The following is a 20299-nucleotide window of genomic DNA, read 5'->3' as shown; positions in this document are numbered from 1 at the left end:
CTCCAGACCTCAGAGGTACGCTGGGGACAGGAAGGACGGGGGTGCTTTCTCTGCAGCCACAGTCTCCCAGCCTCGACAGTCCGACACCCCACGCGGCCTTGGGTGGGGGCACAGAGCGTGCAATCTCCCCAACAATGGGCTTCCGTTATCACGTTCATTCTCCTTCTTTTCCGCCAGAAACACAATTCTAAGCGATGGCTGCACACTTGGGCCAACCCACAAGAGCCTAATAATCCTTTAATAAAATGGAACCACAGTACCAATAATTCTATAAAACGGAACCACTACGCGCTGTAGCTTCAAATGTGTCTGTGGCTCCCACTGGGGATTCCTGAATGCCAGCTCGCTGGCAGCACACGTGGTGACTTCCTACCCTAAGGCCGAGGCAGAGACTCTTGTTTTGGGGGCCGGGGCTACGAAGTTGAGAAGGAGGGCACCGTCTGGACAGGTGAGTGTGGGACAACAGGGTGAGGAGGTGGCGTCCACCGTGCAGGCAGCATGGGGTGGGGGACTGAGTTCAGGGGGGAGGAACCCCTGGGGCAGACAGGTGATGCTGAAAACTGAAAAGTTTCAAGGAAAGAAAACAAAGGAAAGATATGGGGATCCACTGACTGGGTTCTGAAACACGGACTTCATTTTCTGATGTTTCTCATTTCACGGCTCCAGGTGAAAACTTGGCCTCAGTCCAGAGGCCAAAAAATTCCTGCTCGAGGTGGACTCGCATGGTCCCATGGGGTTCTAAAAACCTGAGATTCTCTGATTCTGAGGCAAAGCACTGTGTCACAGTCACCGAAGAAAAATGGAGACAATTAAGAGAAAGAAAAGAAGAGTGCAATACGATGATGGAGAGGGGTCCAAGGAGAGAGAACGTGTGTGAACGCCAGCCTTCCGGAATGAGCAGTACTAATGAGATAGCAAGGCAGGAAGTACACACACAGCATCACCCCTCAGCTCCCCCAAACAGAGACTCGGCCCAGAGCGGACGACGCCGTCAAAGACCCGGAAGTCATCTGCCGGCCTCGCTCTCCCAGCGTGGACGCCGTAGTAGCATGTACAGGGAATTCCCTTCCGAGGATCTACTGCAAACATCTGGTAACCTCATCAGTGGGACGGAGAGCGTGCCCTGCATCAGACTGAAGAGAGGAAACGTAGCCGCAAAGACGTCCTCAAAGGAAGACCCTTACTTAGGGGTCCTTCCAGGTTCTCCTAAGTCCTTGGCTCGGCTTTATTCAGCCTCCATTCCCACCCCAGCGCCCTGAGAACGTGAATGCCAAGAGGACAGAGATTTTTGTCTCTTTTGCAGACGGTTGTTCATTTCCAGTGCCCAGAACAGTGCCTAAGATAGTAAATGTTCAATAAATATTCCTTGGAGGAAAGGAATGAATCATACCTATTGTACAGGGAGAGCACCCAGAGTTTTTTTTAAAAGTAAAACGTTTTTTTCTTTATCCCCCCCCCATTACTCTCTCCGCAGCCCCCAGTCTGGGATCACGATCCCCGCTGGCTTTGGGAAGACCGTCCCACAAGCCTGAATTAGTTTACCTTCTTTCCACATACCTCTTTGGGGAAGATTTTCCTCATTAGACAAGGACTAATTTCAGTGCCGAGCTCCCGTGCATTCTGAACTTTTAGCATCACTTATGCAAATCCACGGCACCTGGACCAGCGCAGGGAGGGAAGCGAACTGCGGGATGAAACTGGACTGCAGGCAGGATCAATTTCCAGAGTCAGGCTCCTGACAGGGCCCTCCCTAAATATTTTCTGATGATGGCCAAGTGGGCAAGCTCAGGCCTTTCTCCCCAGAAACACGATCCTGCTTTCTATACTGACAAGTATTAATTCAAATCCCTAGTGGGCAGTCCAGGATATGGAAATTACAGTAATCTAATCTTGTAGAGGAAGAAGTATGAATCATCATTACACGGTCTGACAAAGAGCTAAGTGATTAATCCCAGGTTGCACAGAGGCTGGGGTCCACGGCGATGGCTCCCTGTGGGCTACCAACCAGACAGTGGGACCCAGCCGACAAACATCAGACAGGCAACATCACGGCTCTCCTCCCAGGGGAGCACCAAGAAACAAAGGGCCATGTTCTCAGGACCATGCTGCAAAGCTCCTGATTCTTTGGAAAACTCTGACTGTGTGGCCAGAGGAGTGAGAGAATCTGGGGCTCAAAAATCTTGTCTCTCTTCTGACTCTGGTGTCACACGCTTAAGCTTTGAGGTTTACTTTTCAGTAGGACCTGGGAGGTTTGCGGAATAACGGTGTCTCAGAAAGTGACCAGAAACTCCAATCCTCTCCAGGGAAAACAGAAGACTGTGCTTAGGAAAAGACACCACCGCCAGCCAGGGTGCCCTCTTCACCACATCACAGAAACCTACCGCTCTGAAGGAAGCTCTTGACTTTCTCCTGAAACTTGCAGAAAGAACACTGAAGCTCCCCAGCCCCCATCAAGAAACCATAGCCCCAGGCGCACTGGGAAACTTGGTCAGGGCGCCCACAGCCCTGAACCATCACTGGGCTTGGCGCTTTTTTCCCTCCACTTTTTCTCTTGCACAGCTGTGTTCAATTTTCTGTCCTTGGGGTTTTTAAAGGAACATTTATTCTAGGGCCAGGATTCTCCAGTTTTATGGTTATACAACTCCCTCTCAGGGCCAAAGAATGTTTGAAAAGCCTTAAACCCAGCACAGAGAGTTAGTAAAAGTATCCAAACGAAAGTGAAATGAAAAGTCAAGACTTGTTCCAAAGTCGATTCAACCTCTTACTTGATTGCGCTGTACCTTCTGTTTGCCCTTCAAGACATTTGCTACCTATTTTTTATCAAAGTATGAGAGAGAGAGAGAGAGAGAGAGAGAGAGAGAGAGAGAGAGAGAGAGAGAGAGAGAGAGTGTGTGTGTGTGTGTTTGCGAGCAGGTAAGGAACAGAGAAGTCCAAAGGTGTATTTATATTCTTCCACGGTTACTGTTTCCTGTTCGATGGTAAATTTTATTTTAAATAAGACCTCCATCTTCAATTGGATTGAATAAAAGATCACAAAGAAAGATTCCTTGAGGATTTTTAAAGGCTTGTTTTTCCTAGTTAGAGAGCCAGACAGTACTAGGTTTTTGGTAGTAGGATAGCAGTTTAAAAAAAAAAAAAAAAAACCCTAGTTTTTACTTAAATGGTGAAACTAGTGGCATTGTTAGTTGAAACACCCTAAGTACATTATCAACATCCAAAAGCACAGACCCCCACACACATGCACCAACCAAAGAGCATGAGGCTCCCACCAGCCCATGAAATGCTATCCAGGCTTCTAAGTGCAGCCGATGGAGCTATTTCAGAACGCCCAGAAGTCTCTTAGCCGTCCGCTTCTCTTCTCTCTTCCTGTCACCTAGATTCCCACATCTCAAAGAAATCTGCCCAAAGGCTCTGTCTAATACAGGTTCATGAACATCACTCGTTTTTTGCCCCCTGGAGTCTCCCAAAGGCCGTCCGCCTGCTTGATACACACTCCCCTCGACCTGACAGACAAAGCAAAGTTCAGGCTCTGAGGCCTGAGGTTTGTGACACGGCACACAGCACCCACATGAGAGGCCTGGCTGCAGCCCAAGGCAAACAAAATGATTTTGAGAAACAAAGTAATATGCACAGACTCACCCTTGAGCAGAGAAAACTGAATCAGTTTTCCACCATGGGAGGATCTGAAATGCTGTCAGTAGCACCTGCTAAATACAGCCTGATTCTCTGAAAACGATTAGCAGATACTGTAAACTAACCTTGCGACCGGATCATGATGAGAGATGAGAGGCTTCTCTCCAGGGGCCGACGTGAGCAGAGCAAACGATGCCTTTCCCTTTCGACCACCTTCTCTCACTCTTTTAAGATCAAGATATCAAAAGTGCCCTTTAGCACGGCCTTATAGGCAAAATGATAGGTTAATGTTCAAAGAACTCCTCCCAGATAACCAGACTCTAATTCTCCCATGATTGGAAGTTGCCAGAAGTGAGTAGCAATCTCTAAACCTAGGGCAGAGGACAGCTGAAAAAAGCAGATTCTGAAGTCAGGGTTTTTTTGAAGTCGGTAATTTCATCAAGTAGGACACACTTCTAATAGCATTTTCTCATAATAATAAATTAAAATCCTTGTGGATCTCTGCTCTAGAACAAAGATGTTTCTTTCAGAATAAGAATGTTTTCATGAAAGTAATACAGAAAAATTCTTCCCTCAAAATCCCCAAACACATGCTCTCTACATGTACAAGGAAACACAGCCAAACAACAATAACCACATAAAAATAATTTTTCAAACCACACATACAAGAAAAAAAAATCTTTACAAGAAGGCTATAAGCAGGGCTTGAAAAACCAGGATGTTTTCTAACATCATGCCAAGCCAGTTAGAACACACTGCGCTTTAAAAATAAGGTTTTACAATAGCCCACTTACATTCCATATAAGAAAAGGCAGAAATGTGAGCTGAGAATAGTCAGATACAACTTTAAAAATCTGATTCACTGAAGCGTGTAGGCACGCACACACACACACACACCCCCCTTGTAAAAGAGAAAACAAACACCACTTGGGCTCATCCAAAATGTGCCGTCTTTAATCACGGTCTCATGATGTTTACCCAAAACATCCAATGCACTTTATAGCCTAAGGAGCAGTCCAAGTTCTCAACAGAAGGTTGTTACTTGAAGGACCATGTGTCTTGAAGAGCTGTTTTCACACAATCTAAATGAATAAAGAAGCATGGGGGAAAGAATGCACTGATGCAAATGGTAAGACCCACAGTCATCGCACCTTTGAGGCTTATGAAATGCACTCCACCTCGAGCATTTGTATGTGTGCCTTTTGAGAAAGTCACCCCTGTTCCCTCCACCTCGCTTCAAGGACCCGCTGTAGTCTCGGGGACCCCAATGCTGGGATCCACTGATGTCTGAAGAGATGCAAGGCAATGATGTAGGTACAGCCAGGACTTCACTTTAGAGAGACCTGCACCGCATCTAAAAGCCTGTGGAATGTCTTTTCTCTTTAATCTGGTTTCAAATGAAGATTTTATTTATTTATCTTTAATTTTAAAAACTTTTTATTGAAGTATAGTTAATTTACAATGTTGTGTTAGTTTCTGGTGTACAGCAAAGTGATTCAGTGTTTTATATATATATATTTGTATTCTTTTTCAGATTCTTTTCCATTATAGGTTGTTACAAGATATTGAATATAGTTTCCTGTACTATACAGTAGGTCCTTGTTGGTAATCTATTTTATATATAGTCATGTGTATACATTAATCCCAAACTCCTGATTTATCCCTTCCCTCCCACCTTTCCCTTTTGGTAATCATAAGTTTGTTTTAATTAATTAATTAATTAATTTATGGCCACTTTGGGTCTTCATTGCTGCACACAGGCTTTCTCTAGCTGCGTCGAGCGGGGGCTACTCTTCACTGAGTTGCGCGGGCTTCTCATTGTGGTGGCTTCTCTAGTTGTGGAGCATGGGCTCTAGGCATGCGGACTTCAGTAGTTGTGGCTTGCGCGCTCTAGGCACATGGGCTCAGTAGTTGTGGCGCACGGGCTTAGTTGCTCCATGGCATGTGGGATCTTCTCGGACCAGGGCTCGAACCCATGTCCCCTGCATTGGCAGGCGGATTCTTAACCACTGTGCCATCAGGGAAGTCCATAAGTTTGTCTTCTATGTCTGTGAGTCTGTTTCTGTTTTGTAACTAAGTTCCTTCATATCATTTTTAAAGATTCCACATATAAACGATATCATATGATATTTGCCTTTCTCTGTATTACTCACTTCACTTAGTATGATCATCTCTAGGTCCATCCATGTTGCTGCAAATGGCATTACTTCATTCTTTTTCGTGGCTGAGTAATATTCCATTGTACATATATACCACATCTTCTTTATCCATTCATCTGTCGATGGACACTTAGGTTGTTTCCATGTCTTGGCAATCGTAAATAATGCTGCTTTGAACATTGGCCTCACTAGAAACACTTCCCTCGCTGCCTGTACTGCTCTTACGCATACCCCTCCTCAGTCCGCTCTGGTCTGGGGTTCCCACTACCGAGCTACCCTCGTCAAGGCCACCCGAGCTCGGGGACCCCGCACTCTCCACCCTCCTGCCTGGCTGCCTCTCCTCCACCCCACCCCGTCCCGAGCCTCATTAACAATCTCTCTCTCTCTCCTCTCTCTGCTATCCTCTCCGTGGATTCATCTATTACCTACATTCTATCTCCTTTCAGAACCACTCCCTGGAGTTCCAGCCTCACATTCAACTGTCTACTGAACACCTCTCTCTGGATATTCAACAGGGACCTCAAACTTAATATGTCCACGACAGAAGTCTCGATTCTCAAAGCTGGCCCTCCTCATTAAAAAACAAACAAACAAAGAACTGAAAAGAAAGACAAAACAAAGAAATCCCTCCTCCCCCAGTCTTTCCTCTCCTCAGAAGTTGCCAGAATTTGGGAGTCATGCTTCCTGCCCCCCTTGTCCTCACTCTCCGAATCTCATCCATCACCAAGTGCCGACAGCTGTACCTCCAAGACACATCCCTTTCTCTTATAGTATACAACAGCTTCATTGATATATAATTCATACGCCATGCAACTCACCAATTTAAAGTGTACATGTCAATGGCTTGTAGTATGTCCATGGAGCTGTACGACCATTATCGAATCAGTTTTAGACATTTTCATCACCCCCAAAGGAAACCACACACCCATCAGCAGTCAGTCTCAATTTCCCCTTAAACAATCCAGTCCTAGGCAAACATTAACCTACTTTACATCTCTGTAGATTTGCCTGTTCTGGAAATTTCATATAAATGGCCTCATACAATACACGGTCATTTGTGTCTGGCTTCTTTCAGTTAGCATATTTCCAATATTCATCTATGCTGTAGGATGTATCAGTATTCCATTCTTCTTTATAATCAAATAACATCCTATCATATGAATATACAATGTTTTATTTGTTCATCAGTTAATAGACATTTGGGTGGTTTCTATTCTTTGGCAATTGTGAATAATACCACTAGGAGATGAAAACTATTATATATAGAATGGATAAACAACAAGGTCCTACTGTACAGCACAGGGAACTATATTCAATATTCTGTGACAAACCATCATGGAAAAGAATATGAAAAAGAATATATATATGTATAACCGAATCACTTTTCTTTACAGCAGAAATTAACACAACATTGTTAATCAACTAGACTTCAATAAAATTTAAAAAAATAAAAGTGCTATGAAAAGTTTTTATAGAGAAAAATGTTTTCATTTCTCTTGGGTGTACACCTAGGAGTGGATATGCCAGGTCATAAGGTAAACTCTATGTTTAAGTATGTTAGGAACTGCCCGACTGTTTTCCAAAGCAGCTGCTTGGGAAAGAGTCTGCATTCCTACCAGCTGTGTATGAGAATTCGAATTTCTCCATATCCTCACCAACACTTGTTACTGTCCATCTTTCATAGAGGGTTATGAAGTGGTATCTCACTGTGGGTTTGATTTGCATTTCCATGATGGCTGGTGATGTTGAAAATCTTCTAATGTGCTTATTGACCATTTACATATCTTCTTTGCCTATTTCAGATCTTTACCTATTTTTGAATTAGGTTATTTTTTTAAATAAATTTATTTATTTATTTAATTTTTGGCTGCATTGGGTCTTCATTGCTGAGCGCAGGCTTTCTCTAGTTGTAGCAAGAGGGGGCTACTCTTGTTGCAGTGTGTGGGCTTCTTATTGCAGTGGCTTCTCTTGTTGCGGACTACAGGCTCTAGGTGAGCAGGCTCAGGAGTTGTGGCACGCGGGCTCAGTAGTTGTGGCTTGCGGGCTCTAGGGCACAGGCTCAGTAGTTGTGGCACACGGGCTTAGTTGCTCTGCAGCATGTGGGATCTTCCTGGACTGGGGCTTGAACCCGTGTCCCCTGCACTGGCAGGCAGATTCTTAACCACTGTGCCACCAGGGAAGCCCAAGGTTATCTTTTTATTATTGAGTTGTCAGAGGTTTTATATATTCTAGATACAAGTCTAGAATACATGATTTGCTTTTTTTTTTTTTTTTTTTTTTTGCGGTACGCGGGCCTCTCACTGCTGTGGCCTCTCCAGTTGCGGAGCACAGACTCCGGACGCACAGGCTCAGCGGCCATGGATTACGGGCCCAGCTGCTCCGCGGCATGTGGGATCTTCCCGGACCGGGGCACGAACCCGTGTCCCCTGCATCGGCAGGTGGACTCTCAACCACTGCACCACCAGGAAAGCCCCTGCAAATATTTTTTCTCATTCTGTAGGTTGTCTTTTCCCTCTCTTATTAGTGTCTTTTAATACGCAAAATTTTTAAATTTTTGTTGAAGTCCAATTTACTTTTCTGTTGCACTTGTACTTTTGGTGTTATACCTTGAAAAATCACTGCATAACCCAAGGTCATGAAGATGAACACCCACGTTGTCTTCTAAGAGTGTTACAGTTTTAGCTCTTATATTTAAGCCTTTGATCCATCCTGAGTTAATTTTTGTATATAGTGCAAGGTGGGGTCCAACTTCATTCTTTTGTGTGTTGATATCCAGTTGTGCTAGAACATTTGTTGAAGAGACTATTTGCCAGTGAATTGTCTGGGCACATCTGTCGAAAATCAATGACCATAAATGTAGGAGTTTATTTCTGCTCTATCAGTTCTATTCCAAAAATCTATGTCTATCCTTATGCCAGAACCACTGTCTTAATTACTGTATTAAGTTTTGAAATCAGGAAGGGTGAGTCTTCCAAGTCTGCTCTTTTTTAAGATTGTTCTGGGTATTCTGGGTCCCTTAAATTTCTATATGAATTTTAGGGCCAGTCTGTCGATTTCTACAAGGAATCCATCTGAGATTTTGAGAGAGACTCTGCACTGAATCTACAGATCAACTTAGGGAGTACTGCCATTTTAACGATAACGTCTTCTGATTCATGAACATGGGATGTATTTCCATTTATTTGGCATGTTCTTTAATTTTGTTCAACATTTTGCAGTTTTAAGAGCATGCTTTATACTTCTTTAACTACATTTATTCCTAAGTACAGGCACACCTTGTTTTATTGTGCTTCACTGTATTGCACTTTGCAGATATTGCCTTTCATATGAACTGAAGGTTTGCTGGCAACCCTACATTGAGCAAGTCTATTGTCGCCATTTTTCCAACAGCATTTGCTCACTTTGTGTCTCTGTGTCACGTTTTGGTAATTCTCACAATATTTCACACTTTTTCATTGTTCCATTTGTTACTGTGATCTGTGATCAGTGATCTTTAATGTTACTATTGAAAAAAGATTATGACTTGCTGAAGGCTCAGATGATGGTACTTTTTAGCAGTAAAGCATTTTTTAATTAAGCATGTACATTGTTCCTTTAGACCTAATGCCACTGCATAATTAACAGACTACAGACAGTGTAAACATAACTTTTATATGCACCGGGAACCCAGAATATTTGTGTGACTCACTTTATCGTGATACTCACTTTACTGCGGGGGTCTGGAACCAAACCCGCAATATCTCCGAGGTATGCTTGTGTTTCATTCTTTTTCATGCTATTGTAAAGGGAATTATTTTCTTAATTTCATTTCAGATTGTTTGTTCTAAGTGTACAGCATTACAGTTGATTTTTGTATATTGATCTTGTATCCTGCAACCTTTCTGAATGTGTCTATTAGTTCTAATAGTTTAGTGGATTCCTTAGGGTTTTCCATACCCAAGATCATGTCACCTGCAAACAGAGATAGTGTCACTTCGTTCTTTCCAATCCAGAAGCCTTTCGTGTTCTTCACTAACTGCCCTGGCTAGACCTCCCAGCTGTGGGGTTTTCATAGGCACTCTTTTTAGGCTGAAGACGTTTCCTTCGATTACTAGTTTGTTGTTGTTCCATTTGTTTATTTACTTATTTATTTATTCTGGCTGTGCTGGGTCTTAGTTGCAGCATGCAGGATCTTGAGTTGTGGCATGTGTGATCTAGTTCCCTGACCAGGGATTGAACCCAGTCCCCCTGCACTGGGAGCGCAGAGTCTTAGCCACTGGACCACCAGGGAAGTCCCTAGTGTTTTTTTGTTTTTTTATCTTAAAGAGGTATTAGAATTTCTCAAATTCCAAATTTGTTTGCATAACAAATTTCCAAATTTCTCTGCATGAGACATACCCGTATGCAATTGTGTTTCCCTCTGTATGCTCTCCCTATACCATCTCCACAGCTCAGTATCACTCATCTTTCCAGGTCTGTACTTCAGGGCAGTGCTGGACCACCCTGTTCAAAGTTCCCATCCACCACTATCTCCTCCCGAGTCAGCCCTCACACAGCCTTCAACGCACTCAGTCATTGTTGTTCTAAGTACAGATTTGCTCACATTTCCATAAGGTTTAGTATTTGCCAGCATGAATACATCATTTTAATCCTCACAACAACCTTACTAGGTAGATGCTCTTGACACAATTTCACAGATGTTGAAATTGAATGAGAGGTTAAGTGTCTGTTCAAAGTCATGCAGTTTATAAGTGGCAGACTCAGGATTCAAACTCAGGGCCCATCACTCCTGAGACCATTGTCTTAAACCTCTGGCTGTCGTGCCTATCAATCATTGTTCTCACTTGCTTCTTACCATATTTTCTATCTAGACACAAGCATCAATCTCTTTATCGCTGTACTTTTAGCATCTAACACGAGCGTGGCAGGTGTTAATAAATACTTAATGAACAAATGAACACCGGACTTTGGATGCCCTATAAGAAGAGTTCCACACGACTCTGGTGAGCCCTGCCGACTACACGCGTCCATGGAGAGTCACGAGGCTCATCCACTTCTGAGACCCTTCAGGAAGGAAGGTTAACTTCAATGTCTCTCAAACTCACTGGAGCACAGACCCATCTTCATAGCCCTGTCTCCACTGCATTAACAGTCTATAGAGAAGTGTGCTCCATGGAACACACTACACACTTCGAGAAACCCTGCCCCAGAGTGGCCAGGCAGACAGCACAGTCCCTAGAAAGGTGTTTCTGTTCCCTCCCGTGCCTGGCTCTACCCTCCTCTAAAAACTCTAACTTGGAGCCCCTGAAAGCTCTGTCATGACCACAGCTCAGTTCAAAAAGAAAACCCCAGTATATTAAGCTTTGCTTTTCTTTCACACATTGGAACACATGGCTACTAAGGAGACAGAAAGATTTTTCCAACTTGTCAGATGGCTCTCCCCTCTGGATGTTGGTGGTCCCATAACTTATCACTGAGGAACCTTTAATTTTCTCAGACCTCTGGTTTGTTGAGAGTGATGTAAACAAACTCATCCTTCACAACGTCCTTTAACCTAGTCTCAGAATTGCAGCCAAAACCAATCATGTGTCAACCACAGAACACTTATATTTTTTTCTAACTACTTACTGTAATGCTGATGTTTAAATCATGGCTTCTGGTAGAGAAGGACTTCAAAACCCTCCCCGTCTCAGCTCTCCCAGTCTTCTAGCCCGTCTACTCCAACTCTTCCTGCAAAAGGAGAAAGAAAAATTTCTACTCAGCAATCTGAGAAAGGAAACAGCAAACTATATAAGACAGACACATGTATGAGCAAGGCAAGATACACGGCTGTGATTCATTGGCTTCTAAAGAGCTTTTTCCCTTTCAATTAATCATCTTACATAGGTGACTACAAATTATAGGCAGTGGTTAGAATATCTTTTTAAACCTCTTATAAAAAATACTCAATTAAAAATACATTTTTTATAGAGTTATCATATGATCCAGTGATCCCACTCCTGGGCACATATCCAGAGAAAACTCTAATTCGAAAAGATACATGCACCCCAATGTTCACAGCAGCACCATTTACAAGAGCCAGGACATGGAAGTAACCTAAACGTCCACCAATAGATGAATGGATAAAGAAGATGTGGTACATATATACAATGGAATACTACTCAGCCATAAACAAGAATGAAATAATGCCATTTGCAGCAACATGGATGGACCTAGAGATTATCATATTAAGTGAAGTAAACCAGACAAAGACAAATATCATGTGATATAACTTACTTACATGTGTAATCCTAAAAAATGATACAAATTGACTTATTTACAAAACAGAAGACTCACAGACATAGAAAGCAAACTTATGGTTACCAAAGGGGAAAGAGGGAGAGGGATAAATTGGGAATTTGGGATTAACAGATACACACTAGTACATGTAAAGTAGATAACCAACATGGACCTACTGTATAGCACAGGGAACTACACTCAATATGTTGTAATAACCTATAAGGGAAAAGAATTTGAAAAAGAATATAGATATATGTGTGTGTTATATATATTTATATAAATTATATATATATTTATATATATAAATTCAGTTTATATATATAAACTGAATCACTTTGCTGTACACCTGAAACTAACACAACATTGTAAATCAACTATACTCCAATAAAATAATAAATAGAATTTTAAAAAAATAAAAGCAAAAACAAACAAACAAATACATTTTTTCCTTCATCTCAAACTCAGTGAATAAAATCATTTCTATGTGATCGTTCTCCAAAGCTCTGATTTTTCTCTGGTGATGAAATTTGACATTTGGTCTAAAAGCAGAGCTATCTTGAGTAAATATGAGTTCTTTCTATGACACAAATTTACATCAGACCCAAACAAAGGGCTTTGGGAAAGAAGCCTTGTAACAAAGGAAGACTCGAAAAGACAGAGGAGGGTAGGTTGGAATTCATCGAGGAGTTGGATGTGTACAACGAGAGGGAAGTGACAAAGGCCCAGGTCCTTAGAAAAAGAGAGAGGCTGGGTAAAGAAGTTGAGACCAGCGTAACCCGTTTAGGGCGTCAGGAATGAGGGGCTGGGCTAGAACCTGGTCTGTGCCCTTAATTCCAGGCAGAGAAACTCTTCAGCATTCACTTCCCTCAAAGACTGGGGAAAAGAGGGAAAACACCACCCGTGCTGGAAGTACAACAGAGTAGGACAGAGGGCAGGGTGCACTTCCCTGTGCGATCTTCCTAACTGTGACTTATCTGCATACAGCATGACCTCCCTGGAAGTACACTCATTCCTCACCCTCAGAAGGCCAGCTGCCTGTGTGGCACTGCAATGACTCAGCCTGGGAGAGAGGCACCATACGTGAGCAAGGCTCCAGCCTGAGACCCCGGACTAGAGAGGGAAGCCCTAGGTCTGTTAGTGAGTTAATGGTTAGTTGGTTAGCGGTTAGGCTTTGGGAAGTCTTTGGTTTTAGGGGCTAATGAGGCACCTCTTCCTCTCTCTTCCTGATGTCTAGGAAGTACTGGCTTGTATCACCTTTTGAAAACATCATCTTAGGAAAGAGTTCACTCAAGTACAAGAGGCCCTGAACTGGACAGCAGCCAGCAACGCGCCAGCATCCTGAAGGTCAGAGCTGGTGTCAGTAGCCAGGTTGTGGAAGCATATGGGAGGTGTGCTCTCAGAGCCTCTTTTACCTCCTGTAGAGAGAATGGGGTTCCTCTCCAGAAGCCCAGGCAGAGGCAATTTACAAGGAAATGAGCCTGTGGGGAGGAGAGGGTGGAGGGCAGTGGACCATTTGAAGTTCCCACAAAGCAAAGAAACATTGTTACCACTGCTCGGTGAACTTCAGACAGCCCCGAACTCATGACTTGAAGCCACAAAGACGCTTGTGGTTAACACAGACCGACTATTGGGTTTAAGGAGACTGTTTTTTGTGCCAAAAAAATTTATTTGCCTTCCTCCCCCCAAAATCTGTTTATTATTAAAAAGCCCTGGAGCCCTGGGAACTGGGCTAGACCAATGTTAGCCTGTCCTTCTCCTGAGCCTCTTCCAGGTACCAAACTGGGGAGGAAGTGCCTGCTTTAGGAAGAAGACCCTCTTTCCACACGGGCTGCAAAGGAAGGGAAAATGAACTTATTTCAAGAAGAAAAAAGGCCAAGAAAACCAAGAGAAGCCGAGACAAGGGCAGGAGAGGACATACTCATCTCTCTTTCTCTTTGGAGAGCACCCCTCTGTCCTTGGTATGCAGCCCCTGGTACCCTCTAGAGCTGGGGTTCTCAATCTCGCATGTACAGAGGGATCCCCTTGGGGCTCTACTACCAGGGGGCGAGAAAGAAGAAAACCTCCCGTGGAGATCGTGAGCCCATGGACCAAGAAGGAGTCTGAAAGTCCCGTACCTGAAACTCTTTCGTTCTTGGAATCTGCTTTGTCTAAAGACAAAGGGAAACCTTGGTCACTAGATAATAAAACTTCAGAATATAGCATTGGCAGAAAAAGAAAACAATATATCGGCTTCAGTGCACTCATGATAACTTGGGGGGAAGAAAACAAAAGAGCAAAGCCCACAGCGAGGCAAGGGTCCAAACTAAGTGACAGGCTGAAGTTTAATTAAACTAGTCAAACCTGTATAAAAGCGGAAAAAATTCCAGAGGAGAATGGGGCACTGGAAGAATCACTATGGTTTCAGTGCGGCAGGAAGAGACGCCCAGCTCAGGGTCAGACCCTGCGGGCTTGTCCGGTCTCTCCAGGGCTCTCTCCATCCTTCGAAAGCATATCTTCCTGGTCAAAAATAAACTGTCACTGGACTTTCAGATGATTATCTCTACGCAAAAACTCTGGCAGGACTCTGTCATTAACTCTAGACCCACTGCATTTGGAAGGGAAATTACGGCAGAGAAAGACAGGCTTTTATCTTAACGTTTCAGAAGACAGGTCTGACAGGAGGTGCAGTGGAGGTGTACACAGGGAAGGGACATTTCGGTGAGTTGTAGTCACACGTTACAGTCGGCCCTTCGTATCTGAAGGGGGTTGGTTCTGACCCCCTTGGATATCAAAATCCATGGATGCTCAAATGCCTTATGGAAAGGGGTGTAGTAATAGATGTGGTACGTATATACAATGGAATACAACTCAGCCATAGAAAAGAATGAAATAATGCCATTTGCAGCAACATGGATGGACCTAGAGATGATCATACTGAGTGAAGTCAGAAAGAGAAAGACAAATACCATATGATATCACTTACATGGGGAATCTAAAATATGACACAAATGAACTTATCTATGAAATAGAAACAGACTCACAGACATAGAGAACAGACTGGTGGTTGCCAAGGGGGAGGGGGTTGGGGGAGGCATGGACTGGGAGGTTGGGATGAGCAGATGCAAGCTAGTATCTATAGGATGGATAAACAATAAGGTCCTACTGTACAGCACAGGGAACTATATTCAGTATCCTGTGATAAACCATCATGGAAAAGAATATGAAAAAAAGAATGTGTACGTATATATATGTATAACTGGATGACTTTGCTGTACAGCAGAAATTAATACATTGTAAATCAACTATACTTTAATTAAAAATTTTTAAAATTAAAGTTAGAAAGCAGAAAAACGTGATATAGTATTTGCATATAATCTATGTGCGTCCTCCCGTATACTTTAACTCATTTCTAGATGACTTATAATACCTAATAAAAAGTAAACAGTTGCCGGTATTCAGCAAATTCAAGTTCCGTTTTTTGGAACTTTCTGGAATTTTTTCCCCCCAATATCTTTGATCTGCAGTTGGTTGAATCCAGGGATGCAGAACCCATGGACACGGAGGACCAAGGGCACCTAACTACCACAGTGTCAGGTGCCCCTGGGTTCACAGTATTGACCAGAGTCTCGTCCCCTCACCAGGCCTCCGAGAGTCCCCCCCTTACCGACTCTAGGGATGAGGTCTCCCCAGACCCAACTTTTTCTCTGGCTACTTTCTCTCGTCTTTCTCTCCCTGGATGCCTAGAGCAAGAAAGGAGGTTCCTGAAGATATTTTCCTAGAGCCACAGGCACTTCCTCCGCGCTCCCCCAACAAACCTCAAGACACCTCCCAGGACTCAGCCCAAGGGCCTCCGGGTTCCGGGAGTTTCCCTGACGGCCTCCCTGCCTCCTCAATTCATGCTAAACACCTGGTTAAAACGACAACTGTCGTTCATACTCAACCATCGTGGGCTGGTTTAGTCACAGCAATAATATAATAATAACAATTTTAAAATAGTAATCATTTTAATTATTTGGACATTTTAAAAAAATAAAGGTCTCCAAATCAGAAAAATCACATGCCTATTAGAAGGTGTCCACTGACCGGCACTACGAAAACCTACGCACATCTGCGTGGGTCTGCGACAGTGTGGGGACAGCCCAGTTCCATCGGCCCCCAGATAGGCACTTACAATACTGGTGCCCAAGCCGAGGTGACACTCTGTTAGCATCAGTTCCAGGACCACGCAAGCTGATGGAAGAACCATTAGCGAGTGACCGGACTGGCATGAGCAGAAGCCAAGGCTAGAGGCAGACGAGAAATGGCGTAGGTGCCATAGGAGGTGAGGCAGCAAAGATGCTGAGGGAGAGGCCCCCCCCCCACAAAGATCCTGGGCCCCCGGCCGCCTCTAGAAAGAGCGCAGGACCGACCGCTGGCAGTGACACACTGAGGCTGCCTAGGCTTCGTTTTAATATGGAATTGGGGGTGGGTACAGGAAGCTTGGATAAAGAATAAATAATAGACCATTTTAAGAGTACTAACAATGGCCCATTTTATTTGTCAAGTAATTTATCAGAGATTTTGTGATCCTGAACCATTACTCTTGTACTATTTTTACACATTAGGATAACATCCATAGAACATTGAGTATTTTCCTAAATACTGGATTCTTTTACTAAGTAAATGTTGGTCATTTTCACTAAATAAGGGTACGTTAAATGCATTTCGAGGTACAATCTGACCATGCCAACTTTTTGTCCTCCACTTCTCTTAACGAAGAGAACTTATGTATTTTTTTTCTCTAAAATGGACTGTGCATTGTTATAAGCAGGTCTCTGATCTTGTATCTTTGTAGTATTTCACAGCTCCGAGTCCATTGCTCAAGGAAATGCAGAGAGACCAACAGGAACCAGTGGGCACAGGGCAGCTCACTCCCCTGGGAGGGCGTCTGGCAATCAGTACGCCACCAGCTGCAGGAAGATGCCCACAGTCAAAATAGCAACTGACGTGGGGACACATGAAGGAGAGGGAGCTAAAATAGGCACACAATCCTCCCTGGTGACATCCAGAAACACCACCTCCCCTCTGTCCTTGGGGACACCTTCCTATGGGGACACGCTTCCCACTTTATGGGCTTTATGCTGCCACCAGGTGGGCTTCCCACGTGTCCCATTACAGCACCGTTCTTAAAAGGCCATGGCAGGTCCTCATGCATTTTCAGATATGCTCCTGTAAAACCCTGGGAGGTGTTCCGCTCCACAATTCAAAGGATGTACGTGTCATCCAAAATTGCAAGTAGAATAATTAAGTTAATGGGCTGAATTCTCAATTTTAAGTTCTCTCATACACTTTTTTTTTTCAAATTCTTTGGTGTCTCCTACTACTTGCCTAAGAGCAACCACAAAATAAATAAACAAGTAGCAAACAAACCGTGAAGGAAAACTCAGCTTGCTGTTTGACAGATATATGTGCTTGGGGATATGATTTCATATTGTTTATAGCATCCAAATATAGAGCTATGTGTCTCTCAAAATTAATCTGTTGAAATCCTAATCCCCATTGTGATGGTATTTGGAGGTGGGGCCTTTGGGAGGTGATTAGGTTAGGAAGCTGGGACCCTCACGATGGGATTAGTGCCCTTACAGAAGAGACATAGAGCTTGCTTCTGCTCTCTGCTCTCCTCCAAGGGAGGACACAGAAAGAAGGCGGCTGTCTGCAAACCAGGAAGGGAGCCCTAACCAGGAACTGAATCTGCCAGCTACTTGCCCTTGGACTTCCCAGCCTCCAGAATCATGAGAAATAAATGTTTGAGGCTTAAGCCACTCAGTCTACGGTACTGTTACCACAGCCTGATCTAAGACCTATAGTAAGACAGATAGTAAGGGCCACCTTTATATTTATGAATGATATAAATATATATACACGCACACATACACACACATATGTATCTAGGTATACATGTATATATACACACATACATCACATACACACATATATTTGTAATTATAACGACACAACATACCATGTGCCAAGTTGAAACACAGAACGCGACATTTCAACATTTCACAGCGTGCCTCAAAGGGTCTGACTATCTCCAAATGCCCTTAAATCTGAACAAAACTAAAAATCCCCACAAGAGCACATTTTCCCAGGCAGCCCCAGGAGGCACCCTAGATGTGCAGCCGCCACAGCAAAAACAGAACTAAGACCCTTCCCAGGCTCACGGGATCCAGCACACGCTGTTCCTCCTGCTGGAGACACATGGGGTCTCCCCAGTGGACTGAGGTGGGCTCAAAGCAACCACCACGATCATGACCCCTCTTTGGACTCCATCGACCCTTGAAATTCAGCAACTGGCGAGGGCAAATATCTTTTATCACCCTTTGTTGGCTTTATACGTGCATGTTTTCATGAAAATGAGATGACGAGGCTAGGCCTTGCTCTTTCTTTCCTAAATGAACGACAAACACAAAGTTAAGAACCTACTGATGTGCAAACTGTATTTGATAAGAAAAATATATACTAAGCGCCGGGGTTCACCATCAAGCATATGTGCCCATCAACCGTCATGGCAGCTAAGGAGGTGATGGGTCCTGGTGGACTCCAGGCCACCCTCCCCTCCTCTCTCTCATCTCTGGGTGCCTGTTACAGATGTGGGTCTCAAGAGCTTCAAGTATGAGGAGCCCCCTTTCAACGCCACACTGCCTCTTATTCGTAGCACGCCAGCAGTTGTGTGTTTAGTAAGACAATGTCAAAAGGCTGCTATGAATTCAGCGATGCATCTCACGGGTTTATATCTTGTAAGTCACAGCACTACGGACATTTAAAGTCGTACCCTTATGAGTCATGATTCAGCCTGCAGATGATGCTCAGAACACGCAGGCCACAGCAATAAAGTGAATATTGTGATAAAGTGAGCCACACGAGGCTTCTGGTTTCCCGGTGCACATAAAAGTTATGCTTACACTACACTGTAGTCTGTTAAGCGTGCAATAGCATTACGTTGAAAAAGTGCGCATACCTTAATTAAAAAATATTTTCTTGCTAAAACATGTTAACCATCATCTGAGCCTTCAGCCAGTCGTAGTAGTGACATCTAAGACTGCTGATCACAGATCACCATAACAGAGTAATAATGACGAAGTGTGAAATACTGCAAGAATTACCAAATGTGACACAGAGACAGGAACTGAGCAAATGCTGTTGGAAAAAGGCGTCCACAGACTTGCTCAATGCAGGGTTGCTACAAACCTTCAGTTTGTAAAAAGCAAACACAGTATCTGTGAAATGCAGTAAAGCGAGGACTGCCTGTGAATTCCTCCAGCCTCTGTGGTAACTCTGAAGGGCAGGAGAGAAGCAGGGCTGTGTCAAGGCGGCGGCCCCCGTGGGCAGGCCTGCCGGGCCCACTTGCTGGCTGCATGCTCGCCCACTGGTCCCTGGGACCACCTGCTCTAGCCCTCAGGTGGTGGCCCCCAAAAACACAGAGGCAACTTACTGGACATCCCGAAAGCACAGGTCCCAAAGGGGAAAGCCAAGTCAGGTCTGTTCCTTGGAGAGGTGGCCCGATGAAGCAACATCAGGAAGAAGTTGCTAAAAGGGCTAGAAGAAACCATTTTTGTATGGAGGTGCCAACACAGAAATTAGGAAGTGAGAGAGAAATGACTGAATATCTTGTGCCCAAACTTCCAACCCTGACCTAGTGAGCAAACTGGTGGACTCAGCCCTTCACGTGGAGGACACAGAGACATCCTGATGGGGGGGACAGCACTGCTCAGAGACCACACCCTCCCCGAGCTTCCAAAAGTAAAAGAAATAAGCAAGTGAGACCAGACCACTGAGGCCACTTAACTTGAGCTGAGTCATCATACTGAGGGTACGTACACACCTCTGGGGATGATCAGCCACTGATGGTCACGCCTGGTAATGCCGTGAACTCTGCTGCTCATTCTTAATGGAATCCTTTTCATTTGTTTAAATTGACTGATTTTTTTTGTTTTGGGCGGTTTTTTTTGCGGTACGTGGGCCTCTCACTGTTGCGGCCTCTCCCGCTGCGGAGCACAGGCTCTGGACGCACAGGCTCAGCGGCCATGGCTCACGGCCCAGCCGCTCCGCGGCATGTGGGATCTTCCCGGACCGGGGCACGAACCCGCGTCCCCTGCATTGGCAGGTGGACTCTCAACCACTGCACCACCAGGGAAGCCCAGACTGATTGATTTTTAAACTGAAGTACGGTTAACTTACAAAGTTGTGTTACCTTCAGGTGTACAGCAAAGTGATTCAGTTATACGTAT

At 44.2% G+C, this 20299-nt stretch overlaps 1 protein-coding gene across 9 annotated transcripts in view; it reads right to left on the bottom strand.

Annotated features, from left to right (window-relative positions):
• SVIL (supervillin) overlaps positions 1-20299 on the bottom strand; it is a 241506-nt gene that overhangs the window by 165249 nt on the left and 55958 nt on the right. For all 9 annotated transcript variants that reach the window (XM_081228434.1, XM_081228436.1, XM_081228438.1 and 6 more), the window contains exon 3: positions 11400-11501. The gene's annotated coding sequence lies outside the window, so the exon portion shown is untranslated. The remainder of the gene's footprint in view (positions 1-11399; positions 11502-20299) is intronic.

This window comes from Mesoplodon bidens, assembly GCF_964165515.1.
Source record: "Mesoplodon bidens genome assembly, chromosome: 3".
Classification (NCBI taxonomy): Eukaryota; Metazoa; Chordata; class Mammalia; order Artiodactyla; family Ziphiidae; genus Mesoplodon; species Mesoplodon bidens.
The sequence above is the reverse complement of the archived record's forward strand: the minus strand, read 5'-3'. Positions and strand labels throughout refer to the sequence as shown.